This window comes from Rhincodon typus, chromosome 10 (assembly GCF_021869965.1).
Source record: "Rhincodon typus isolate 14 chromosome 10, sRhiTyp1.1, whole genome shotgun sequence".
NCBI lineage: Eukaryota > Metazoa > Chordata > Chondrichthyes > Orectolobiformes > Rhincodontidae > Rhincodon > Rhincodon typus.
The window spans coordinates 77,773,444-77,798,197 of NC_063341.1; the positions used below are offsets into that span (position 1 = coordinate 77,773,444).

General features: G+C 43.9%; 1 protein-coding gene across 1 annotated transcript in view; it reads right to left on the minus strand.

Moving 5' to 3' along the window:
- ccn1 (cellular communication network factor 1) overlaps positions 1–24,754 on the minus strand; it is a 75,425-nt gene that overhangs the window by 39,420 nt on the left and 11,251 nt on the right. The window lies entirely within an intron of this gene.

The window sequence follows — 24,754 nt, forward strand, 5'->3', positions numbered from 1 at the left end:
GCTGAGGAAAACAGCCACCGAAGCTACCGAGAGGACTCCCGGGCCAGGCCAGACCAACCACACCACTGCATAGACGCTGTAGAAACCTTGAGGAAAACCCAGGCCAACTGTGGTCCCTTTGATCAGTTCCAAAGATGCTTTCGCCCTTAAACCGAGAACTTTGCTGTTCCATCCACGGGTCCACTTCCATGTTTCCACCATCTTGTGAATGTGGCTGCTGTACCCAATCAGAATTTCGCTACCATAGTCAGGTGAGGAAGTGAGGTGAGGAAATCTCTCTGGTTTCTACCACCTTGAAATATACACAACCCAGAAAAACACCATTTGGCCCAGCTGCTCCATGCTAGCATTCCTGTTCCATACAAGCCCCCTCCCATCCCCTCTTTACCTATGAGCCTCTCCCTCCATTCCTTTCTCTGTCGTGTTTTTACCCAGCTTCCTCTTCAATATATTGATAGGATTCACCTTGACCATTCCCTGTGGGACAAGTCTCCCCACTCTCTGGGTAGACACGTCTCTCTACGTTCACTGCTAGATTTATAAGTGCTTCATTTAAATTTATCCCCCTAGTTCCAGTCTGCCTGTAAGGGGCAAGTGCCTTTCACGACATCCACCTTCATAAATTTTAAAGATCTCACACATTGTAGGAGGGATGTGACTGCATTGGAGAAGGTGCAGAGTAGATTTACCAGGACGTTGCCTGGGCTGGAGAGTTTTCATATTGAACAGAGATTGGACAAACTGGGGTTGTTTTCCTTAAAGCAGAGGAGACTGAGAGGGGACATGATCAAGATAGTGGATAAATTGTGGGAGCCATAGACAGGAAGAAACTTTACCCCTTGATGGAGGGATTAGTGACCAGAGGGCACTGATTGAAGGTAAGAGGCAGGAGGTTTAGAGATGATATGAGGAAAAACCTCTTCACCCAGAGGGTGGTGGGAAACTTGAACTCACTGTAAGGGTGGGAGAGGCAGAAACCCTCATCACATTGATGAGGTTTAATTTTATTTACTCCTGGGATGTGAGTGCCTCTGCCTGGGCCAGCATTTATGGACAATCCCTAGTTGCCCCTTGAGAAGATGGTGGTGAGCTGCCTTCTTGAACCGCTACAGTCCATGTGCTGTAGGTTATCCCACAATGCTCTTAGGGGGGGAATTCCAGGATTTTGATCCAGTGGCACTGAAGGAACGGCGATATATTTCCAAATCCTGATGGTGAGCGATTTGGAAGAGATTTTGCAGGGGTTGGTGTTCCAGTATATCTGCTGCCCTTGTCCTTCTAGATGGAAGTGGTCGTGAGTTTGGAAGGTGCTGCCTGAGGATCGTTGGTGAATTTCTGCAGTGTGAAGGAACACTCCCCACTTGCCTGGATGGGTGCAGCCCCAACAACACTCAAGAAGCTTGACACCATCCAGGACAAAGCAGCCTCTTGATTGGCACTACATCCACAAGCATCCACTCCCTCCACCATCGACGCTCAGTAGCAGCAGTGTGTACTATCTACAAGATGCACTGCAGAAATTCACTGAAGATCCTCAGACAGCGCCTTCCGAACCCATGATCTCTTCCATCTCGAAGGGCAAGGGCAGCAGATACATGGGAACACCACCACCTTCAAGTTCCTCTCCCAGCCGCTCACCGTCCTGACTTGGAAATATATCGCTGTTCCTTAAGTGTCGCTGGGTCAAAATCCTGGAATTCCCTCCCTAATGGCATTGTGGGTCAACCCACAGCATGTGGACTGCAGCGGTTCAAGAAGGCAGCTCACCACCACCTTCTCAAGAGCGACTAGGGACGGGAAATAAATTCTCTTCAGCCAGCGACACCCCCATCCCACTAATGAATAAATTTTTAAAAACTAGCACAGGGCCAAAGGGCGTTTTTTCTGTGCTGGCAATCTCTATGACTCTATGATGAACAGGTCACCCCTTGCATCTCCACTTGGCCCGAGAAAGGACTCCTAACTCTGCAAATCCGCTGTTGATGGTTACTTCACCCAGCACAGTCACAGATTTGCAGACATTCCTAAAGCATTTCCTGTGTTGAAGATATGACTTAGAAAAGCATAAAGGTCGGAAATGCTCAGCATTGTTGAGGATCGAAAGATTGTGCAACTAAACACAATGTCGTCATCCAATATCATTCTTTCCAATGAACTTTAAACATTGTTAATGGAGTGCTGTAAAACCCAGCCAGATGTTTTCAGGAGTAATCTCATTCACTTATTCTTGGCAGAACCCTTGATGGAACAAGTTGTTATTTTGGACCCCTTCACATTCCAGGACCTTCCTAGAAATGCAGCAGTGTATCTGCTTTCTCAATCCTTCAATGAATAGTTACCTGCCACATTCAGATGAGAGAGGTGATAGAATTCGGTGGAAAGAGCGTGGAGAGACAATATAAAGGAAAGGCACAATGTTAATAGGCTGTGTGGTTGCAGAGGGAGCTGGATGTATAATCACGGTGTATAGATGAGGACAGGTGGAGAGTGCAGTTAATAAAGTGGATGGTATCTTGGGCATTATTCATCATGTAAGGACCATGTCATAAAAACTGTGAACTGAAATCAGAAGGAACCCCAGTGTTTGACAGGGTGGCTGCAGTTTTGAAAAGCAGTTACAAACACCCATCACCAGTCATGGAAGGTCAAGTGGCTGATGATTTGGAGATTACACAGTATACAGATGCAGCTATTTCTGCCACAAGAGGTGATTGGTCTATGGACTAGTGACCATTTTCCAATGCTAGATACCTATTGGCCTGCCAGCAACTGTGTGATTGGCTGTCAGTAACTAAGCAGCTTGGAGCTGGGAACAAGTTAGAAAGAGAAAGAGGAGCTCAGGAGCAGTCTCTTTGTTCTCTGCAGTCAAAACCCAATATAATATCCTAAAATATTTTTTACTTGAGACCATTTGGGTCGAGCTGGAAATAAAAAAAGGGCGATCACTTTGCTGGGATTATACCACAGGCCTCCCAATTGTCAGAGGGATATTAAGGAGCTAGTATGTGGGAAAATCACAGAGAAGAGTGAGAAAAACAGAGTTTTGGTTGCAGGGACTTCAACGTTGCTGACATTAACGAGGATCACCTTAGTGTGAAAGGATTAGATGGGGTGGAATTTTTAAAGCGCACCCCGGAGAACTTTTTGTGCCAGGATGTAGATATTCCTACCAGAGATGGGGGAATACTGGGGAATGAAGCCAAATGGTTGAATTTTCAGTGGGTGAGCATTTGAGGACAGTGACTCAGTAAGTTTCAAAGTCATTTCGGAAAGGGTTATGGATAGTGCAGAAGTTGTGTCTAATTGGGAAAAGACCAATTTCAAAACCATTAGACAGGATGTGGCAAAGGGAGCAGCTACTTGCAGGTTATGTCTACATTTGGGAAGTGGGGAGTCTTTTAAAAGTAGGACAGTGAGAATTCAGGGCCAGTGTCTTCCTCTAAGAGTGAAGGGCAAAGGCAGCAAGTCCAGGGAACACTGGATGTTAAGGGATATTGAGAGTTTATAGAGTCATACAGCACACAAACAGACCCTTTGGTCCAATTCATCCGTGCTGACCAGGTTTCCTAAGCTGACCTAGTCCCATTTGCCTGCATTTGGCCCATACCCCTCGAAATCTTTCCTTTTCGTGTACCTATCTAAATGCCTTTTGAATGTTGTAATTGTACCAGCTTCCACCACTTCCTCTGGCAGCTCATTCCATACACGCACCACCCTCTGCGTGAAAAAGTAGCCCCTCAGGTCCTTTTTAAATCTTGGCCCTCTCACCTTAAACGTATGCCCTCTAGTTTTAGCCAACCCTGGTGAAAAGACCTTTGTTATTCACCCTATCCATGCCCCTCATGATTTTATAAACCTCTATTATGTCACCCCTGAGCCCCAGCCTATTCAGCCTCTCCCTGTAGCTTAAACCCTCCAACCCTAACAATATCTTTGTAAAGATTTTCTGTAGCCTTTCTAATTTAACAACATCCTTCCTATAGCAGGACCTATTACAGACCAAAGGGGCATCTGTATGTGGATGAGACCTTAAATTAATATTCCTCATTTGTATTCACAAAGGAGAAAGACATTGTAGCTGGGGGTTTCAATTGGGATGGTGAAGTTTGAGAATACATTAAGATTAATAAGGAGGAGGTATTAGATGTTATAGCAGGTATAAAGATGCATAAATTCCCAGGGCCTGTAAGATGTATCTCAGGCTGCTATGGGATGTGAAGGAGAAGATGACTGGGGCCCAGGCAGAGATATTTAATGCTTTACTGGCCCCGGGTGAAGTGCCAGATGACTGGGGGATGGCTAATGTGGTTCCTTTGTTCAAGAAGGGCAGCTGGGAGAGGCCAGGTAATTACAGACCAGTTAGTCTGATGTCAGTGATAGGGAAATCATTGCAAAAGAAGTTCTGAGGGACCAGATTATTCAACACTTGGAAAGGCAGGGATTGATCAGGGATAGTCAGCATGGATTTGTTAGAAGGAGATCCTGTATGACTAATTTACTTAAGTTATTTTGAAAAAGTGACTAAATATGTTGTTGAAAGTAGTGCAGTTGATGTGGTTTACATGGACTTAAGTAAGGCCTTGGACAAGGTCCCACATGGAAGGCTGGTCCAAAAGGTAAGAGCCCATGGGATCCAAGGCAAGATGGCAATCTGGCTTACAAACAGGAGGCACAGGGTGGAGGAATGTTTTTGTGATTAGAAGTCTGTGACCAGTGGTGGACCACAGGAATCGATGCAGGAATACTTGCTATTTGTTACGTAGATTAACAACTTGAATGTGAATGTAGAAGATAATTAGTAAGTTTGCAGGTGACATGAAAATTGGTGGTGCTGTTGATAGTGGGGAGGATGGTCTCAGGCTACAGTCTGATATTGATCAGCTGGTAAGTTGGTCAGAGCAATGGCAGATGGAATTTAATCGCGATAAGTGTGAGGTGATGCATTTGGGGAAGTCTAATAAGGGAAGGATTTACACAACAAATTGTAGGTCCCTAGGGAGTACAGAGTAACAAAGGGACCTTGGTGTATAAGTTCATAGATCCCTGGAAGTGCCAGCACAGGGCGACAGGGTGAGCAAGAAGGCATACAGGACACTTGCCTTCATTAGCCGGGGTGTAGAATATTGGAGTAATAGCCGGGGTGTAGAATATAGGAATAGTAGCCGGGGTGTAAAATATAGGAGTAATAGCCGGGATGTAGAATATAGGAGTAATAGCCGGGGTGTAGAATATAGGGGTAAGGAAGTCTTGTTACAACTTTATAAAACATTGGTTAACTCGCAGGTGGAATACTGTGTGCAATTCTGGTCTCTGCACTATAGGAAGGACGTGATTGATTGCACTGGAGAGGGTGCAGAGGAGATACACCAGGATGTTGGCTGGGATGAAAAGTTTCAGTTATGAGGAGAGACTGGATAGGCTGGGATTGTTTTCCTTGGAGCAGAAGGGCCTGGGAGGGGATCTGATTGAGGGATACATAATTCTGAGAGGCATACACAGAATAGATCGTTAGAATCTCTTCCCTTGGCAGACGTGTCTAAGACATAAGTTTAAGATGAAGGTTGAGAGCAAATCTGAGGAATTTTATTTTCACCCAGAGGGTGGTAGAAAGATGGAAGGTGCTGCCTGAGAGGGTGGTGTAGTCAGGTACTCGCACAACATTAACAAAGCATCTGGATGCCTGGGCATAGTAAGCTATGGGCCAAGGGCAGGTAAAGGGGATTAGTGTAGTCTGGTGTTTGCTGGTCTGGCCAAAGGGCCTGTTTCTCTGCTGTATGACACTATGACTCTAATAGGGGAATAGAGTGCTAGAGCAGAGAGGTGATGCTGAACTTACATAAGACACTGTTAGACCTCAGCTGGAGTATAATGCCCATTTGTAGGTGCCACATTATAGGAAAGATATGAATGCATTGGAGAGAGAACACTGTAGTGATTTACAAGAATGGTTCCAGGGATGAGAAACTTCAGTTGTGAGTAAAGATTAAAGAAGTTAAGACAACTTGCTTGGAGAGGAAAAAGTTAGGAGGAGATCTGACAGAAGTTTCAAATTTGTGACAATGCTGGAGCATTAACATCGAACATTGATGCTGCACTTTTGACAGAGTACAGAGGAGATGAGAGACTTCATATAGAGAAGCTGGGGTTGTTCTCCTTAGAACAGAGAAGGTTAAGGGGAGATTCAGTTGAGGTGCTCAAAATCTTAAAGGGTTTTGATAGAGATTTGTGGTAATTATTACAAGAATCAGAGGAAAGATGTGGAGGAACTATGTTAAGAGCAGCAAGAAAGGTGTAGTGATGGTCAGCTGGGTGGACCTCATAGAATATGAGTTCCCTGATTGGGGCTGTTAATCTGGTCCAATCAGGGAGCTCTGGCTGACAGATTAAAAAAAGGTGACTGTCAGAGATGCTGATAATTGGATACCTGACTCTGAATGAGGCAGTACTAAAGTCAGAGACTGCTCATGTGTAAATAAAGGGTGACTTGGTGATGGAACACCAGCCTCTGTGGTGATATTTCAAAGTGAAGGTGAAATGATAGCTCTGTCAAAGATGGGCTGAATGGCCTCCAGCTGAGCTGTACCTTTTGTTGACTCTTAAGATCTCAACAGACGAAAACCTAAATAGTACCAATCCAAACATGAATTGCTTGAATTTTCAAATCACAGTGATTGAGTTGAGAGAGTTTAGGGGTTAATTTCTCCTAACTTGCTTGTTGCAAAACAGTTCTAAGCTTGCGCATTTGAACAGTTCCCATTCTCAGTCCTGGTTTTGTATTGAAGGCTCTGAAGTCAACTTTAAACATAATGCCTGAATTGATGTCAGAACTCTCTGATGTGTTCTCGCCAACAGAGCTAGCCTTGTTTGTTCGTGGGTTAATGTAGCGAGGGTAGGTGGAAGTGAAGAGATTTTCGAGTCAGATCTGAAAGCACATGAAGAAAGAGTGACCCCCAACTGTGTCACTTGCTCCAAATACCAGCGCAGCAGTAAAGAGGCCCTGATTTAATCAGTCTCTGTAACAAAATACAAGTTTTGGCAGCGGCTGCCTGGGTATTATGTCCCAAATGGACAAGCTTTTTCTTTGTGTTGATGGTCTTTAACTTCCAATATCAGGGATAAAAAGTATAAATTACCATATTTTTTAGCTTAGGACTGCACATGAGATGAGTATCTGCCGCGAGCTGTGTTCTTTAATTGTTAAAATTGTAATGGTATGAGAAATATGTGTTCGCTATTCATATTTAATTTATGACTGGCCTGCAGTGTCTAGTTCCAAGGTTCTTATTTTACCTTGAAGATTGACACATTTATTTACTTGACATTTTTACATATATAACGTGACTCTTTTTAATGATGAAGCCCAAAGCTTGCTTAAAGGATATATTGAAGAAATATATTGGCAGTAATCTCCACTCTTTGAAGAACTTTTCATCTCATCAAGTTGTTTAATGTTCTGGTCACACGAACTTGCTGTTCACAGGATGATGCCTCCAAAGTTCTGGGTAAATAAGAGTGCAGCATATTGCACATAAACCCATCCCAACTGGAAACAAGACATGATGGGTTGTGCATGACACACTAGCAAGGCCAGCATTTATTGCCCATCCTTAATTGCCCTTGAACTGAATGCCTTGTGGGAATCACCCACATTGCTGTAGGTCTGGAGTCACATATAGACCAGACCAGGTAAAGATGGCAGCTTCCTTCCCTAAAGGACATTAGTGAACCAGACAGGTTGTGATGACAATCGATAACAATGGTCACCATTGCAGAACCTAACAATTAATTTCCAATTTGTTTATTTAATTTACATTCCATCAGCTGTTGTGATGAGATTTGAACCCATGGGCCCAGAGCATTAGCCTAGGTATCTGTGACATGACTACCATCATGTGACCATCGCCTGATAATCCTGATAAAGTAGGATTTAAGAGACAACTGAATAGTGAAATCAAATCATCACCACACCTTTTCCTCATTGGCCTCCCATCTCTAAGCAACAGAACAGATTTCTCACTCTAAAACTCCCGCTAAATGCCATTTACCCAAATCCCCCCTTCTCCCCCCATGCTGACTCACCTATACCACCTTCGGACATAGCTGACAATGCCCTGATTTTACAATTCTCATCCTTGTTTTCCGATCCCTCCATCACCTTACCAGCTCCCTATTTCTATTGGCTCCAACCCCATAACCCTCTGAGATCGCTGTCGTTTAAATTCTGGCAGTTATCCAGTTCACCGTTGGGGATGAGGCCTTCAGCTTCCTGGAGCCTAAACTCAGACGTTCCCTCCTTGATCGTCTCTGCCTGCCCGCATTTACAAGCTGCTCTATTCACAGAGCTTTTAGCCACCTGACCTCATTCCCCTTTTTACTCACTATAAACATTTTGACGGATAGTGAAGCACTTTAAGACTTTTAGGTATGTGCAAAAACCATATTGTTTTGTTTTCTGTATTGTTGATTGTGGAATAAAATGGAAAAAATAGACTGTTTTAAAACCAAGGACTGGAGACGGAATTGTTGCCCATTTAACCCAGTTACTGAAACTCATTATGTGCAGTGTTTCCACAGCTGCTTTATTCAAGCAAGAACAGAAATTGCCAGTGAACTCAACAACATCTGCAGGGCCCTCAGCTGTGTTCAAACCCATCTCTCTTACTTCTGCCCTCATCCGTTCCATCCCTCCACCAAGAATGATAGGGTCTCCCTGGTCCTCACTTGTCATCCAACCAGCATTCACATCCAAAGCATCATTAGCTGCCATTTCTGCCATCTCCAGCAGAAATTGCCCTCCTTTCCCTTGTCAGACTTCCACAGGGTCTGTTCGTTCTGGGAAACCACCATCATCCCTGTACCTAAGAAAGCACATGCACCGTGCCTTAATGACTAACGCCCAGTGGCTCTGATCTCCGTAATCATGAAGTACTTTGAGAGGCTGGTCATGGCCCACATCAACTCCAGTCTCTCAACCTGCCTCAATCCCCTACAGTTTGCCTACCAACATAACAGGCCCACAGTGCACACCATATCCCTAGCCCTGCACTAATCCCTGGAACATCTGGACAAAGATACCTACATCAGACTCCTGCTTGTTGATTACAGCTCCATCTTCAACACCATTATCCCCTCCAGACTGATCTCAAAACTGTATGACCTTGGCCTCAGCTCTGCCCTCCGCAACTGGGATCCTCAATTTTCTGACCCATAGACTGCAATCAGTGAGGATAGATAACTGCACTTCCTCCACAATAACAATCAACACTGGAGCCCCCCGAAGAATACTTTCTCAGCCCCCTACTGTCCTCCCTGCACACCTACGACTGTGCCTCCAAATTCCAAACGAACGCCATCTACAAGTTCACTGACAACACCATTGTAGTGGGATAGATATCTAACAACGACAAGTCAAAGTACAGGAGATAGAGGGCTTGGTGACATGGTGCAATGAGAACAACCTCTCTGTCAACTTCGGCGAAACTAAAGAACTGATCATCGACTTCAGAAAGAAAGGAGGAGAACACGCCCTCATCTACATCAACGGAACTGAGGTTGAGAGGGTGAAGAGCAACAAGTTCCTCAGAGTGATGATAACTGACAACCCGTCCTGGGCTTCTCACGTAGATGTGGCAGTCAAGAAGGCACAACAACTCCTCTTCTTCCTCAGGTAGCTCAGGAGATTTGCCATGTCATTATTAGACTGATGAATAGACTCTCTAGCCCAGCACACACTTTGAGCAATGTAACATGTATGCCTCTGTCTAAGTTTTTTTTACAACCTTTGATCTGTACATCCTTTGTTTACTATGATCCACCTGCACTGCTCATAAACAAAGCTTTTCACTGTATTTCAGTAATGTGACAATAAATCAATCAATCAAGACATTGGCCCACTCCTCCTACTCGTCCAACACGGCCCCCACCCACACAGCACCTTCCTACGTAACCGCAGAAGATGTAACACCTATCCTTTTACTTCTCTGTATCCAAGGCTCCAGAAATACCTTACAGGTGAAGCAGTGATTTACCTGAAGTTCATTCAATCTAATCCATTGCATTCGCTGCTCATAATGTGGTTTGCTCTGGGGAGATGAAATGTAGACTGGATGACCACTTCATAGAACACCGACATTCTGTCCGCAAAAAAGACCATGAACTTCTGGTTGCCTGGCCCCCGGAGCTGGACCATCGATAAATATCTTGCCCCATTTGCTTGAGTAAAGCAAAAAGAAAGCAAATAACTGTGGTTGCTGGATGTTCTGAGACAAAAACAGAAATTGCTGGAGGCACTCAACAGGTCTGACAGTATCTGTGGGAAGAAAGCAGAGTCAACATTTCAAATCCAGTGACTCTTCATCCAAACTGATAGCAGCTGGGAAAATGTGGTATTTACGCTGAAGGTGGGTTTGGTGGAAAGTATAGGGGAAAGGAGAGGTGAATGGATAGGTAAAATTTTTCTGAAGAAGTGTCCCGACCCGAAACATCAGCTTTCCAGCTCCTCTGATGCTGCCTGGCCTGCTGTCTTCCTCCAGCTCCACACTGTGTTATCTGCCTTATGGGACTGGGTGTGGGAGTGGGTATAGAAACATGGAAGAATGGAATCAGGCTCTAAAGTTATTGAACTCGATGTGGAGTCCTAGTGGCTGCAGGGTCCCCAAGTGGAAAATGAGGTGCTGTCCTTGCAGCTTGCGCAGAGCCTTCAGCAGCAAGCCTGAGACAGAGATGTTGGCCAGAGAACAGGGGGCAGGGTGATAAGGGGGGTGGTGTTGGGAAGGAGGTGTTATCAGAGTGAGATTTGGCTATCAACAAGTATTTTATTGGTACAATTGTGACCAGTCATGTCAAAGGTCATCAGCCTGATGATAACTCTCTGATTGGTTCCTGAATAATTGCATTGCTTGTGGGGTGAATGATACAAGGAGAAGCCTTTGGAATGCTGGAAGGGCGGGTGGTGCGTGATTCTATCTCACCATATCTAAAGCCCAAAAAGGCTATATATTTTCTCCTGACATTTGTGGTATGCTATTGCCTTCAAACAATAAGCCAGAGACTTTGTAGTTAGTTCATCAGTCACCCTGTGTGTCCTGTGACAATGTGAAAGAATCTGAAGAAGATTAAAAAAGTAAAGTCCTCACCATCCGAAAGGAACATCACCAAGAACCCTGGACTGGGTCTATTGAACTGACTTTCCCAGTTTCTCTTTACCCTGCATGCACAGAACCAATGGTTTTCATTTGTCAGTCTCTGGCTTTATGTGTGTGTAGGAAAAGGAGTTGGAATTTTAGCGAATGGAGCCATGTATTGACAGTTTGTAGCTGTTTACTTGTGATAAAAATATGCTTTTTATAATAATTAGTAATTCCAGTTATATACAGGAGCCTGGTTGTGTTTTCTGTTAACTTGATTCGAGCAGACAGTAAATCAGGGATTTTGTGTGTTTTGATTAAACCATTAACCTTTGCAAGGACCCCGGGAGTACTGAGGTTTGAGAATCAGTAGATTTTCCCAAGAGATTCATAACAATATGTTAAAGTCAGGATAGAAATGCAAATCATTGTAGCATTTTGGCATTTCACTATGGTGATCGTACAGCTGGTAAACATTCCTGTGCAATGAATAAGATGTAGATGCAAATATTCCACATCTGGTGAGAGGTGGAATTTAAATGAGATTGTTGTGGGGAAGTTAATGACCACAGTTCTCTGCACTGATTGAGAATGCTGTAAAGGAGGGACACTTTAAGAATAAAGCAGGATGGTCTCCAGAGACAATGGGAGCCGCTGATGTTCACCGGAATAGGTTGTTGTGGTGCAGTGGTAGTGGTCCTACCTGTGAGTCAGGAGGCCTGGGTACAAATCCTCCAGAGGGTATATCCTGACATCTCTGTAATGGGTTAGGGAAGATTATATAGCATTGGGCTCCCTTACCTCTGTCTCCCTTTTCTCCTACCCCATTTTTTAATGTAGTTCCACTGGTGCTGGTGGGCAATGCTGGTAATCTCTTGGTTTGTTGCTTATTTGGGTGAATAGGTGGTGGCTTAGTGAGCAGTAAGGGGAGTGAGTTAGGAAGGGGGGAGGGAGCAAACTAGGGTTTGTATTGAACCAGGAAATGCCAATAACTAATTGTGGAAGGTGAGCTGACCCCTGCTTTGAGAAATCAGTGATCAAAGAGTGTAACACTGATCGTTTCTCTCTGCAGTGATGCTGCCTGACCTGCTGAGTATTTCACTTTATTATCTGTGTTGCTTCGTTGTTCCTTCCTCAGAAAGTAGTGCTGGCTGCCTTCTTGAAATGCTGGAGTACTTGGCTGCACATTCACTTTACATTTAGGAGGAAGCTGAAGCACGCTAGCTGTATCTGATCTGTGATGGTCTGAGAGGCCTTTGTTTTACATGAACCAGGTTAGTTACAGAGAAACATGAATCCCTTAATCCCTTTAGCCACAATAACAATATGTAAAAAGAATGCTAAGGAACTGCGGATGCTGTAAATCAGGAACAAAAATAGAAGTTGCTGGAAAAGCTCAGCAGGTCTGGCAGTACCTGTGGAGAGAAATCAGAGTTAACGTTCTGGGTCGAATGACCCTTCCACATAATGCTATATCTATCTTCTTCTTGAAAGCAGGCAATATTATAGCCTCAACTGCTTTCTGTGGCAGCGGACTCCACAGCTTACCACTCTCTGGTGGAAGACATTTCTCCTCATCTCAGTCCTAAAAGTTTTACCCTTTATCCTTAAACTTGATTCTGGGCTCCCCCACCATCGGGAACATCCTTCCTGTATCTATTCTGTCTAGTCCTGTCAGAATTTTATAGGTTTCTATGAGATCCCTCTTCATTATTCTAAACCCCAGTGAATACAATCCTAACTGTGTCAATCTACTCTCATAGGTCAGTCCTGCCAGCCCAAGGAATCAATTATCTTTATTAACCAGGCTGCCATAGATATCATACTGGGCTGCTTTTACAAACCCAAACACAAGTGATGCATTTGAAGTCAGCAAATATGTAACAAAATGATCTTTCGTAAGATTATGAAGGATTAATGGCTCTGAATCAGGCCATTCAGTCCAACCAGTCCATGTTGATGTTTATGTTTCTTCCCATTTTTCCTCATCTGACTCCATCATAATCCTGGATTTCTCTCAGTTGCATTTTGTTGCATCTGTCCTTCAATCTGTGTGAATTGCACAATCTCGCCACTTTTTGGTTGAAGAGGTTTATTCTGAACTACATCCTGGTGTTTTTACTGATTACATTTGCATTGACAGCTCCCTTGTCCTGCTTTTCTGCACATGCATAAACACTCTGTATGTCGACAGGTACAGCTCTGAAAACACATCGCCAAAGTGTCGGATATGTACACAATTTCTTCTAAAATGTAATTTCCAGTTTACGCTGTCAGTGTATCTGTCAAACTGACAGATTCAAGTAGAATTTGCCTTAAAAATGGAAAACACTGGAAATAGCAAACTGGGGAGGTGATGGCCTGGTAGACTATTAACCCAGAAATCCAGCTAATGTTCTGGGGACCCAGGTTCATGGCAGATGGTGGAATCTCAATTCAATAAAATAATCTGGGGCCAAGAGTCTAAAGATGACCATGAAACCGTTGGCAATTGTCAGTGGAAACCCATCTGTGTCACTAATGTCTCTCAGGGAAGGAAATCTGCCATCCTTACCTGGTCTGGCCTACATGTGACTCCAGACCCACAGCAATGTGGTTGACCCTCAACTGCCCTCTGGGACAATTTGGGATGGGCGATAAATGCTGCCCTGATCAGCGATGTCCGTGTCCCGTCAATGAATAGAAAAAAAGCAGCACCTGTGCAGAGAGAAATTGACCTGAAATATTTTCTCTCTCCCGAGTCCCTGCCTGATCCACTGGGTATTTCAAGCTGTCTGTTCTTTTCATGTTTCTAACATCCGCAGATTTATGCCGTAAGAATTAGCTGCAGCTACAGAGCAGGTGACAATTATCACATTCTCATTGAGATATTTGCATATGCTTAAAACTCCTGCGAATAAAAATTAATTTTTGGCCCAAAGTTTATCCTACTCCTGTTTCTAATTCGGATATTTGTATGTGAATTATATTTTTTAAATGTCTCAGATTTTAATTATTTTGGCATATTTTGCCAAGGCTTTTTGTCTTGCATTCATCAGGTAAAAGGTCATGTTGCCATAGTCCCAGAAGACCATAGGGATGTTCTCTCATTAGATAGAGAGAGATGACTGGTAGGGGTTTAACCTGAGGGTCACCACGCCTCAGGTGAGGGGAGAGATTGAGAAGGAGATGACAATGTGTAGAGCTGGATGAACACAGCAGGCCAAGCAGCATCAGAGGAGCAGGAAAGCTGACGTTTCGGGCCTAAACCCTTCTTCAGAAGGAGACTCCTTCACGGTAACCTCAGCCCGTGTGGGGATTGAACCAAGATCTCATTGACTCCACCCATAAGACATAGGAGCAGATGTAGGCCATTCAGCCCGTCATGTCTGCTCTCCTATTCAATGTGATCATGCCCAATCTGATAATTCTCAACTCCACTTTTCCCCATCACTCAAGTAACAGAAAAATACATTTAAAATGTGGAAGTACATTTTGACTTCTGCGAAACGCATATCACACATACTACATCACAAATGACCAAACAGAGGTTGATAGAGTTACCAAGTTAGAATCCATAAGCTGACGAGTTTACAATTAGTAGCTCAGTGACTTTGCTGGTCTGACAACCCCCTCATCATGCTGCCCGACCCCAGCTGGAGCTGGTTAGTTTGGTTGTTTCTCTGGAGATGGAGCTCTCTGTTCACTGGAGGTCCACCTCCAGTCAGTTTCAATCAGAAAGCAGAGGTGAGTAAAACCTTTGGAAAATTGGAGAGAGAGAGAGAGAGGGAGGGAGGCCAGGGGAGAGCTAAGCTCTCTGCAGCTTATTCTCCATTCAAGACCAACTCCAGCATCTCACACAATAAGGCTTTGCCTCTCCTGTGACTTGACCCGTCCCAAAAGTGGTTCCAAATGGATTCCAGAAGGTCACTTGATTAGTTCATGTCTGCACATGGTCCCAGGTCCTTGGATTTCAGTGTCCCAATTGTTTACAGGTGTAGAGGCTTCCCAGAGGTGCCTGGTGATAAGGCAGGATGAAGGCCATTCACATATTTCCAGAAAAGTCTTTATACAGGACCCCACTGATGACTTTTCTCCCAGCACTATCTGTTTTTATTTCAGATCTCCAGCATCTGCAGTGTTTTGTTCCTTATATCTTTGTCGTGGTTTATCACAAGAATGATGCAGCATTTGAACAAGGCAGTCACAGTGACATCAGTAGCTGAGCAGAAAAACAAACCTATTATTTAAGAGAACAAAAAAAATTCTGAGAAAGAGACAGTTACCTGTAAAGTAAACTAAAAGGATCAGCCAATTGACAATGGGACATTGTATATTGTTGAAAGGCAAGAGGATTTGATAAGATTGTCTTCAATCCTATACAATGTGTTGAATATTCTGCAGAATCCGCCCTCTCACTGCCTGATAGTATGAAATTGATGGCCCGCATGGCTTTTTGTCTGCAATTATGAATTTTATCAAATGTTGCTGGCTGGACTGGAACAAGATGAGGATAGTTACAGCCTCTTTATTCTGAAATCAGCCCTTTACATCTGTTTTTCCACATTCTCCAATAAAGGTCTTACAGGGAGTGACAGGATGGGTGTAGAATGCAGTCTGTCCGAGCCTTATACTGTCTCAGCAGTGCACTGCAGCTCTCATATTCTAGCCCTCTTAAAGTGAACATTAACATTGCATTTACCTTCTGAACTCCCATTGAACCTGCATGTTAACTTTAAGAGAATCCTGATCTAGGACTCCTGAGTCCTTTTGTAATTCAGATTACCAAAGCCTTTCCCCATTTAGAAAATAGTCTAGCCCTTTATTCTTCCATGTAAAGTGCATAACCGTACACTTTCCCACATTGTATTCCATCTACCACTTCTTCGCTCACTCTCCTAGCCTGGCATTGTATTCCATCTACCACTTCTTTGCTCATTCTCCTAGCCTGACCAAACCCTTTTACAACCTCCCCACGTCCTCAACACCACCTGCTCATCCACCTATCTTTGTGTCATCTACAAACTTAACAACAATACCCTCAGTTCGTTTGTCCAGATCGTTAATATATACCATGAATAGTTGTGGTCTTGACACTGACCCCTGTGGAACTCCACAATAACTAGCTGCCATCCTGAAAAAAAACCCTTTATCCCTACTCTCTGCCTTTAAAGGGAATGGATCCACACATGTATTTAGTTTTTTGTTTCGTCTGCATTGCTCAACACCTATTTTCGTACAATTAATCCCGAAACGTGCAGTTTTAATTTAAAAAGCTACAAAGGTGGCTTTTAAGTTTTTTTTTCTGGGAATTAAAATACTTGACAGACTCAGAAACTAGGGTCAGGAGTAGGCCATTCAGCCCTTCAAGCCTGCTGCAACATTCAATATGATCATGGCTGATTCTCTATCTCAACGCGAGAAACCCACTTTCTCTCCATACACTTTGATACCTTTAAAATCTATCAATATGTTTCTTGAACATAGTCAATGACCCAGCCTCCACAGCCTTCTGTGGGATGGAGTTCACCCTCCAACTAAATGGAGCATCTTCCATGCATCGAGTCTTATTTCCATTTGTTTGTGGGATGTTGCCAGAATTTATTGCCCATCCTTAACTGCCCAGAGGGCAGGTGAAAGTCAGCCACATTGCTGTGGGTCTGGAGTCACATGTAGGCCAGACCAGGTAAGGATGGTAGTTTCCTTTCCTAAAGGGCAATAGCATACCAGATGGGTTTTTCCCAACAATTGATGATCAGCATTAGACGAGCTTTTTAATTCTAGATCTTTATTGAATTTAAATTTTGCCATCTGCCATGTAGAGATTCAAACTCACATCGTGAGAACATTAACTTGGGATTATTAGCCCAGGTGCAGCATCACTGCATCATCCTCTCTCCATCTGCTCAACTCTGCTGGAATTTTGTACATTTCAATCAGAGCCCCCTCTCATCCTTTTAAACTCTAGTGAATACAAGCCCACTTACACACTCATGAGTCATACAGCACAGAAACAGATCCTTCAATCCAACTCATCCATGGTTTCCCAAACTATATTAGTCCCACTTGCCTGCTATTAGCCCATATCCTTCTAATTCGCTCCTATTCATGTACCTGTCCAAATGTCTTTTAAATGTTGTAACTGTACCTGACCAATCACTTCTCATGGAGAGTCCTACCCTTCCCAATATCAACCCAGTGAACCTCTGCTGCACTCCCTCTAAGCCAAGTATTTTTTCTCTTAGACAGGGAGGTGTAGCAAGGACAAAGCTAGCTAAAGATGATGAATAGGTCCTCTTATAAGTGGAACAATTTTATGAGAAGTATTTCAGTTCAGGCAGAGTCATAATGAGGCGAGCGAGTGGGAAATGGGAGCTGGGATCTTTAGACTGGGAATAAATCAGAATATGGGGACCCAAGTGAAGGGGGTGAATGGAATTTCTTTGATGTGTATCCTCAGTATTAAAGGTAGTCATTTGGAGTATTATTTTTAAATTGAACACTACCTTTTGAAGTGAACACAATTGATTTCCTTTACTTATTATTTTCAGAAATGTGTTTTTAAGAAACCACATCTGCTGCCCATCAGGATGTCTGCTTTTGGAGCCACACCACACTGCATTCCTCTGCAGATTCATACCTGCTCACAGTGGCGTAATGGAATAAAGTGGATTCTTACCCTGTCTTTGAACGAAACATTCCTTTGAGTAACAGACAAGAGATTTAATGTTTAGGAAAGAATGTGAATATAAAAAGCCTCTCATTTTCTCCGAAACATCAATGTGTTAGTCTACTGAAGTGAATTATGGCTCCAATATTTCTTTTTATATTAACTACCGAGAAGATTTCTATCCTACATTCACCCACATAAGGCAACAGTGCAACTGTAATTCTAAAAAAATTTAGCCAATTATTGGACCATGTCATGACATCTTGCTAGGAGCCCACCCATGAGAAATTTTCCCCAAAAACACATCTGTGAGTTATGTTTGTTCCCGTAAATCTTGTTGAACCATCAGTCAGAGGAGTAACCAATTTGAAACCATAATAAATAGAAGCAGGAATAGGCCATTCAGCCCTCAAGCCTGCTCCACCATTCAATGTAATCCTGGCTGATCCAATATTCATCACATCCACTTTCCTGCCTTTTCCCCATAATCCTTGATTCCCCGACTGGTCAAGAATCTCTCTATCCCAGCCTTAAATAAACACAAGGACGCAAATACAATGTCAGCATTTATTTCAAGACGACCAGAATATAAAAGCAGGGATGTACTTCTGAGGCTTTATAAAGCTCTGGTCAGACCACGTTTAGAATATTGTGAACAATTCTGGGCCCAATATCTCAGGACGGATGTACTGGCCCTGTAGCGGCTCCAGAAGAAGTTCACAAGAATGATCCCAGGAACGAAAGGCTTAACATGTGAGGAATGTTTGAGGACTCTGGGTCTATACTCAATGGAGTTGAGAAGGATGAGGAGGGATCCAATTCAAACTTACAGAATAATGAAAGGCCTGGACATTGTGAATGTTGGGAAGATGTTTTCATTGGTAGGAGAGACTAGGGCCTGAGGGCACACCCTTAGAGTAAAGGGAAGACCTTTTAAATTGGAGATGAGGAGAAACTTCTTCAGCCAGAGAGTGGTGAATCTATGAAATTCACTTCCACAGGAGGCTGTGGAGGCCAGGTCATTGAGTATATTTAAGACAGAGGTAGATAGGTTCTTGATTGTCAAGGAGATCAAAGGGTATGGGAAGAAAGTGGGAGAATGGGGTTGTGAAACATATCAGCCATGATTGAATGGGGGAGCAGACTTGATGGGTCTTATGGCCTTGTGGTCCATACCAGGGATCATCCCAGTGAACCTTCTCTGAACTGTCTTCAATGAAATAATATCTTTTCTTAAATAAGGGGGCCAAAACTGCTCACAGTATGCCAGATATGGTCTAACCAGCACCTTGTACAGATGCAGTAACCCTTCCCTACTCTTATACTCCAACCCCCTTGAAATAAGGGCCAACATTCCATTCGCCTTCCTGATTATCGGCTGCATCTGTGTGCTAGCTTTCAGTGCTTTGTGCTCAAGTTCCCCAAAGTCCCTTTGTGTTGAATTTCCTAGTGGAATTATCACCTCGGATTAAATTTAAAATGTTATCGATTTTAATTGGCAGGCAATAGTTCTTTCTGTCCGTGGGGCTAAAGAAAGTTGAGATTTCAATGTGAACACTCATTGTTTCTGCCCTTCAGTTACTGGGGATGTCACCTTTTTGCAGTTCATTGATAACAGTCAAACACAGTCCCAGTGACTCTGCAGGGAAATTTCTGCTCAGTGTGTGACAGTGGTGTGCTCCTACATCTACATAGCAGACAGGTAGCATCAGAAAATCTTGGATCATTTTTAATAGTATTAGCAGCCTCCCCTACAAATATTCTTCGATTTCCCTCTCCCCCACATTGTGCAGCAACAGAGAGACCTGGGTAGATATGCTTATCATTAACAGGGACATGGATTACAAGAGCAGGGAGGTGATACTGAACTTGTATAGCAACACTAGTCAGGCCTCAGCTGGAGTATCATGAACAGTTTTGAGCTCCAGACTGTAGGAAGGAAGTCAGTACATTGGAGAGAGAGTAGAAAAGGTTTATGAGAATGGATGTAGGGGTGAGGACAAATTGCAGAGAATGGGACTGGTTTCCTTGGAGAGCAGAAGGATGAGAGGTGATTTTGATAGAGTTTTCAAAACCTTGAGAAGTCTGAACAGAGTCAAAAGGGAGATTGAGATCTTGAGGACACAGATTTTATGTTTCGCAAAAGAAGTAAATGTAATGTGAGAAAAATATTTTTGCACAGCTGATGTTATTTTATTTATTTATTGTCACGTGTATTTTAATACAGTGAAAAGTGTTGTATAGTGTCACCACTCTCCGGCACCATCTTAAAAGACAGAGAAAAATACCCAAAATATTGAATATAAAGAAAAATAAAGAAATACAGGAAGTGTTCAGCATTACAGAAGGGCGTGTACTGTACTGTTCTGTGTTCTATGTTCTATTACAGCCCCTTGTTGTGAAGTGCTCCACTAAGGGCCAGGCAGCCAGGCACCAGTGCCCTTCACTGGGCTACAGCTGACGGAACAAAATCCCTTCAATGCCATCTCACCTGCACCGATGCCCTCACCACTCTGAGTCCTCACTGGACCTCACCAATGCGGATGAAACGAATGCCACCAGGTACCAAACCGGCCCAAAAACAACTCTGCCACAGCCAGGAGTCTACTTTGGGCCCACCTCGTCGATGCAGCCCATTACCAATGCTGCAGGATCTGGTACTGGGCCCAAATTCACCTCCTTCACAGCAGCCATGAGCTGGCACTAGGACCAGCTCGTTGTGCAGAAGCTGCCAGGAAACCAACCCCTCTCGGGCACCACTGCTACAAGGCCGCGCTGGGCTTATCTGCCATCACCAATGCCGTCACCATGAGCTCCCGAGCTCTTCAATAACAGGTAAGTAAAACAAGAAAAAAAGAGAAAAAAGAAAAGCAGATGGAGTGAGCAAGTTCTGGGCTCAGAAGCCCTACTCCACCACTATCTTACCGGAAGCAATGTGGTGGGGGCAGGTTTAATTGAGGCATTCCAGAGGGGCATTGGATGGTTATTTAAGTAAAACAATGTACAGGGTGATAGGGAAAGGGCAGGGGATTGGCACGAAGTGAAAATGTTCAGAGGGCTGGCACAGACAGGATGGGCTGAGTGGCTTCTTCCTCCACTGAAACAATGCTGTGATTGACTTCACCACTTCCTCCCTCCCTTCCTGTCTTCTCCATCGTTCCATCACTTCCCTTTCCTTCCTCCCCATTACAATCCCTTTCTCACCCCAGTCTCCCCACCTCTTCATTCTTCCATTCCTTCTCTCACCTTCTCTCACTCCCTCTCCTCCCTCACTCTGTGAATTCTACCAGCCCTCCCCAACCTCTATCACTCTTCCCTCCTTCTCTCCCTACACACAATCTATACCCCTTTCACTTTCCATTCTTCTAACCGACACTTCCACTTCTGTCCCTCCACCCTTCCCTCTCTATCACCACCTCCTTGCCTCTCTCTCTCCTTAGCTCTCTCTCTCCTTGCCTCTCTCTCTTTCTACCTCCCTGCTTCGATCCTCCTCCCATCCCCTCCCTCCCACTTCTCTCTGCCTTGCCTGAGGTTCCTGATAGACAGCTGCTCAAGATTCCACACATTCCTCTTTACTTATCTTTGCAAGGTTTAATTGGTGTGTTATTAGGATTAAACAGAAATAATTGCCTGTGCCCAACTTGTGAAAGTAAACCTGCAAACTGGGAGACATTCTTTCCAGCTAATTCCTTTCAGTCTCACGTCTGGCTTGAATGGAGAAACTATTTAATGTTGTATAAAGATTCAAGGCTTGCACTTGAATATATGAACCTTTATCTGTGCCCAATACCGATTGCTATATGCAAAACTTTCACAATTTGGGATCAAACTTACAGGGTATTTTGAACACATAAAAAGCTTGAGTCTCGCACATCTGAACTATGTTTGAACACAATTATTTGGGATTTTCTCCCACATGGGATATATTCTCTGTTTTTCTCTTTTGACTGAATTGCTTCCATGTATGAGACGGTGGTGTAGGTGCAATGTCATCAAGGTCTACAGCCCTGGAAAAAGACCCTTCAGCCCATCGAGTCTGTGCTGGTCAAAAATGGCCGCCTAGTTATTCTAATTCCATTTTCCAGCACTTGGCCCATAGCCTTAGATGTCTTGGCATTGCAAGTGCCCATCTAAGTACTCCTTCAATGTGATGAGGGCTTCTGCCTCTCCCACCCTTACAGGCAGTGAGTTCCATATTCCCACCATTCCCTGGGTGAAAAAGCTTTTCTTCAACTCTCTTTTAAACCTTCTGCCCCTCACCTTAAATCCATGCCCCGAGTCATTGATCTGTCCACCAAGGGAAAGCTTTCTTTCTGTCTATCCTATCTATGCCCATCAACATTTTATCCATTACCTCAATCATGTCCCCTCTCAGTTTCCTCTGCTACAAGGAAAACAACCTCAGTTGATCCAATCTCTCTTCATAACCAAAACTCTCTAGCCAAGGCAACATCCTGGTAAATTTCCTCTGCACTTTCACCAGGGCAATCACATCCCTCCTATAATGTGGATTCCAGAACTGCACACAGTATATTTGCTGTGACCTAACCAATGTTTAATAGAATTTCAGCATGACTTCTCTGCTCTTAAACATTATGCCTCAGCTAATAAAGGCAAATACCCCATATGCCTTCTTAAACATTTGATCTACTTGTCCTGCTACCTTAAGATATCAGTGGACATGCACACCAAGGCCCCTCTAATCCTCGGTGCTTCTTAGGGTCCAACTGTCCATCGTGTATTCCCTTGCCTTGTTTCTCATGCCCAAGTGCATCATTTCACACTTAGCCAGATTGAATTTCAATTGCCACTGATCAGCCCATCTGTATCCACCTGTCATCTAAGGCTATCCTCCTCACTATTTACCATCTTAACAATTTTCATTTCATCTGTAAACTTACTGATCAACCCTATTACATTTAAGTCTAAATCAATTAATTCAAGTCTAAAGTTATGAATACAAAAATAAACAGCAAGGGCCCCAACACTGATCCCAGCTGAAACCCACTAGAAACAAGCTTCCAGTCATAAAGTACCCTGTGCGTCCTGCCATTCAGCCAATTTGGATCCAATTAGCTAAATATTTTTGGATCCCATGGGCTCTTACCATCACCATCAGTCTCCCAGGCAGGGCCTTATCCAAAGCTTTATGAAGTCCAAGTGGAACAAGTCAAATGCATTGCCTCATCCACACACCTAGTTACCTCTTCGAAAAAATTCAATCAAGTGGTCAGACATGACCTCCCCATACTGACGGTTCTTTATTAATCTCTGCTCACCATGTGAAGATTAATTCTGTTGCTCAGAATAGCTTCCAACAGTTTCCCCACCACTAAGGTTAAACTGAATGGTCTGTAGTTTCCTGGTTTATCCATTTTTCCTTTCTCAAATAATGGTAATACACTGGTTGTCCTACAGTCCTCTGGCACATCAGTGGCCAGAGAGAAGCTGAATATTATGACACTGGACTAACAGCCCAGGGGGCCAGGCTGATGGTCTGGGTATCTGAATCCCACCCCAGCAGATGATGAAGCTTGAGTTCAATAAATACCTGAAATTTAAAAAATGTTAGTCCACTGCTGACTGCGATATCATTGTCAATTTTCATGATAACCCACCTGATTCTCAAATGGGAATGAAAATGTGAAAATCTGCTGTCCTTACCTTTTTTTCAAACTTACACAGGGCAAATGTTTCAAGTCTAGTATGAATCTTCTTCAGAGCTGATTAAAGAAGTTCTGAAATGTTAACTTGAAACGTTAGCTCTGTTTTTCTCTCTCCACAGATGCTGCCAGACCTGCTGAGTTTCTCCAGCATTCCATGTTTGTTTCAGATTTCCAGCATCCACAGTGTTTGACTTTCACTAAACCGACAGCAATGTGGTTGACTCTTAACTGCCCTCTGAAATGGTCAAGAAAGCCACACAGTTCAAGGGCAATTAGAGACAGGCATCAAATGTTGCCCCAGCCACTGAGAGAAGAAAAAAACAATGAGCAACTGTAATTCCTATATACTATCTTAGATTTGAGTTAAATATTTTAGAACTGAAGGATGTTTCCAGTTAACCTTGGGCAGGGCACGGGGGTTCATTAAAAGGAGACATTCAGGAGCTTTGGTTTATGTATCTGTCACATTGTCCTTTTACTCAACAGGAATCTTTAAGCAGGTCCTTTAAAGGATCAGAGATAGTAGGAACTGCAGATACTGGAGAATCTGAGATAACAAGGTGAGAGCTGGATGAACACAGCAGGCCAAGCAGCATCAGAGGAGCAGGAAATCTGACGTTTCGGGCCTAGACCCTTCTTCAGAAATGGGGGAGGGGAAGGGGGTTCTGAAATAAATAGGGAGAGAGGGGGACGTGGATAGAAGATGGATAGAGGAGAATATAAGTGGAGAGAAGACAGACAGGTCAAAGAGGCGGGGATGGAGCCAGTAAAGGTGAGTGTAGGTGGGGAGTTAGGGAGGGGATAGGTCAGTCCAGGAAGGACGGACAGGTCAAGGGGGCGGGATGAGGTTAGTAGGTAGGAGATGGGGGTGGGGCTTGAGGTGGGAGGAGGGGATAGGTGGGAGGAAGGACAGGTTAGGGAGGTGGGGACAAGCTGGGCTGGTTTTGGGATGCGGTTGGGGGAGGGGAGATTTTGAAGCTTGTGAAGTCCACATTGATACCATTGGGCTGCAGGGTTCCCAAGCAAAATATGAGTTGCTGTTCCTGCAACCTTCGGGTGGCATCGTTGTGGCACTGCAGGAGGCCCAGGATGGACATGTCATCTGAGGAATGGGAGGGGGAGTTGGAATGGTTCGCGACTGGGAGGTGCAGTTGTTTATTGCGAACCGAGCGTAGGTGTTCTGCAAAGCGGTCCTCAAGCCTCCGCTTGGTTTCCCCGATGTAGAGGAGGCCACAACGTGTACAGCAGATGCAGTATACCACATTAGCAGATGTGCAGGTGAACATCTGCTTGATGTGGAAAGTCTTCTTGGG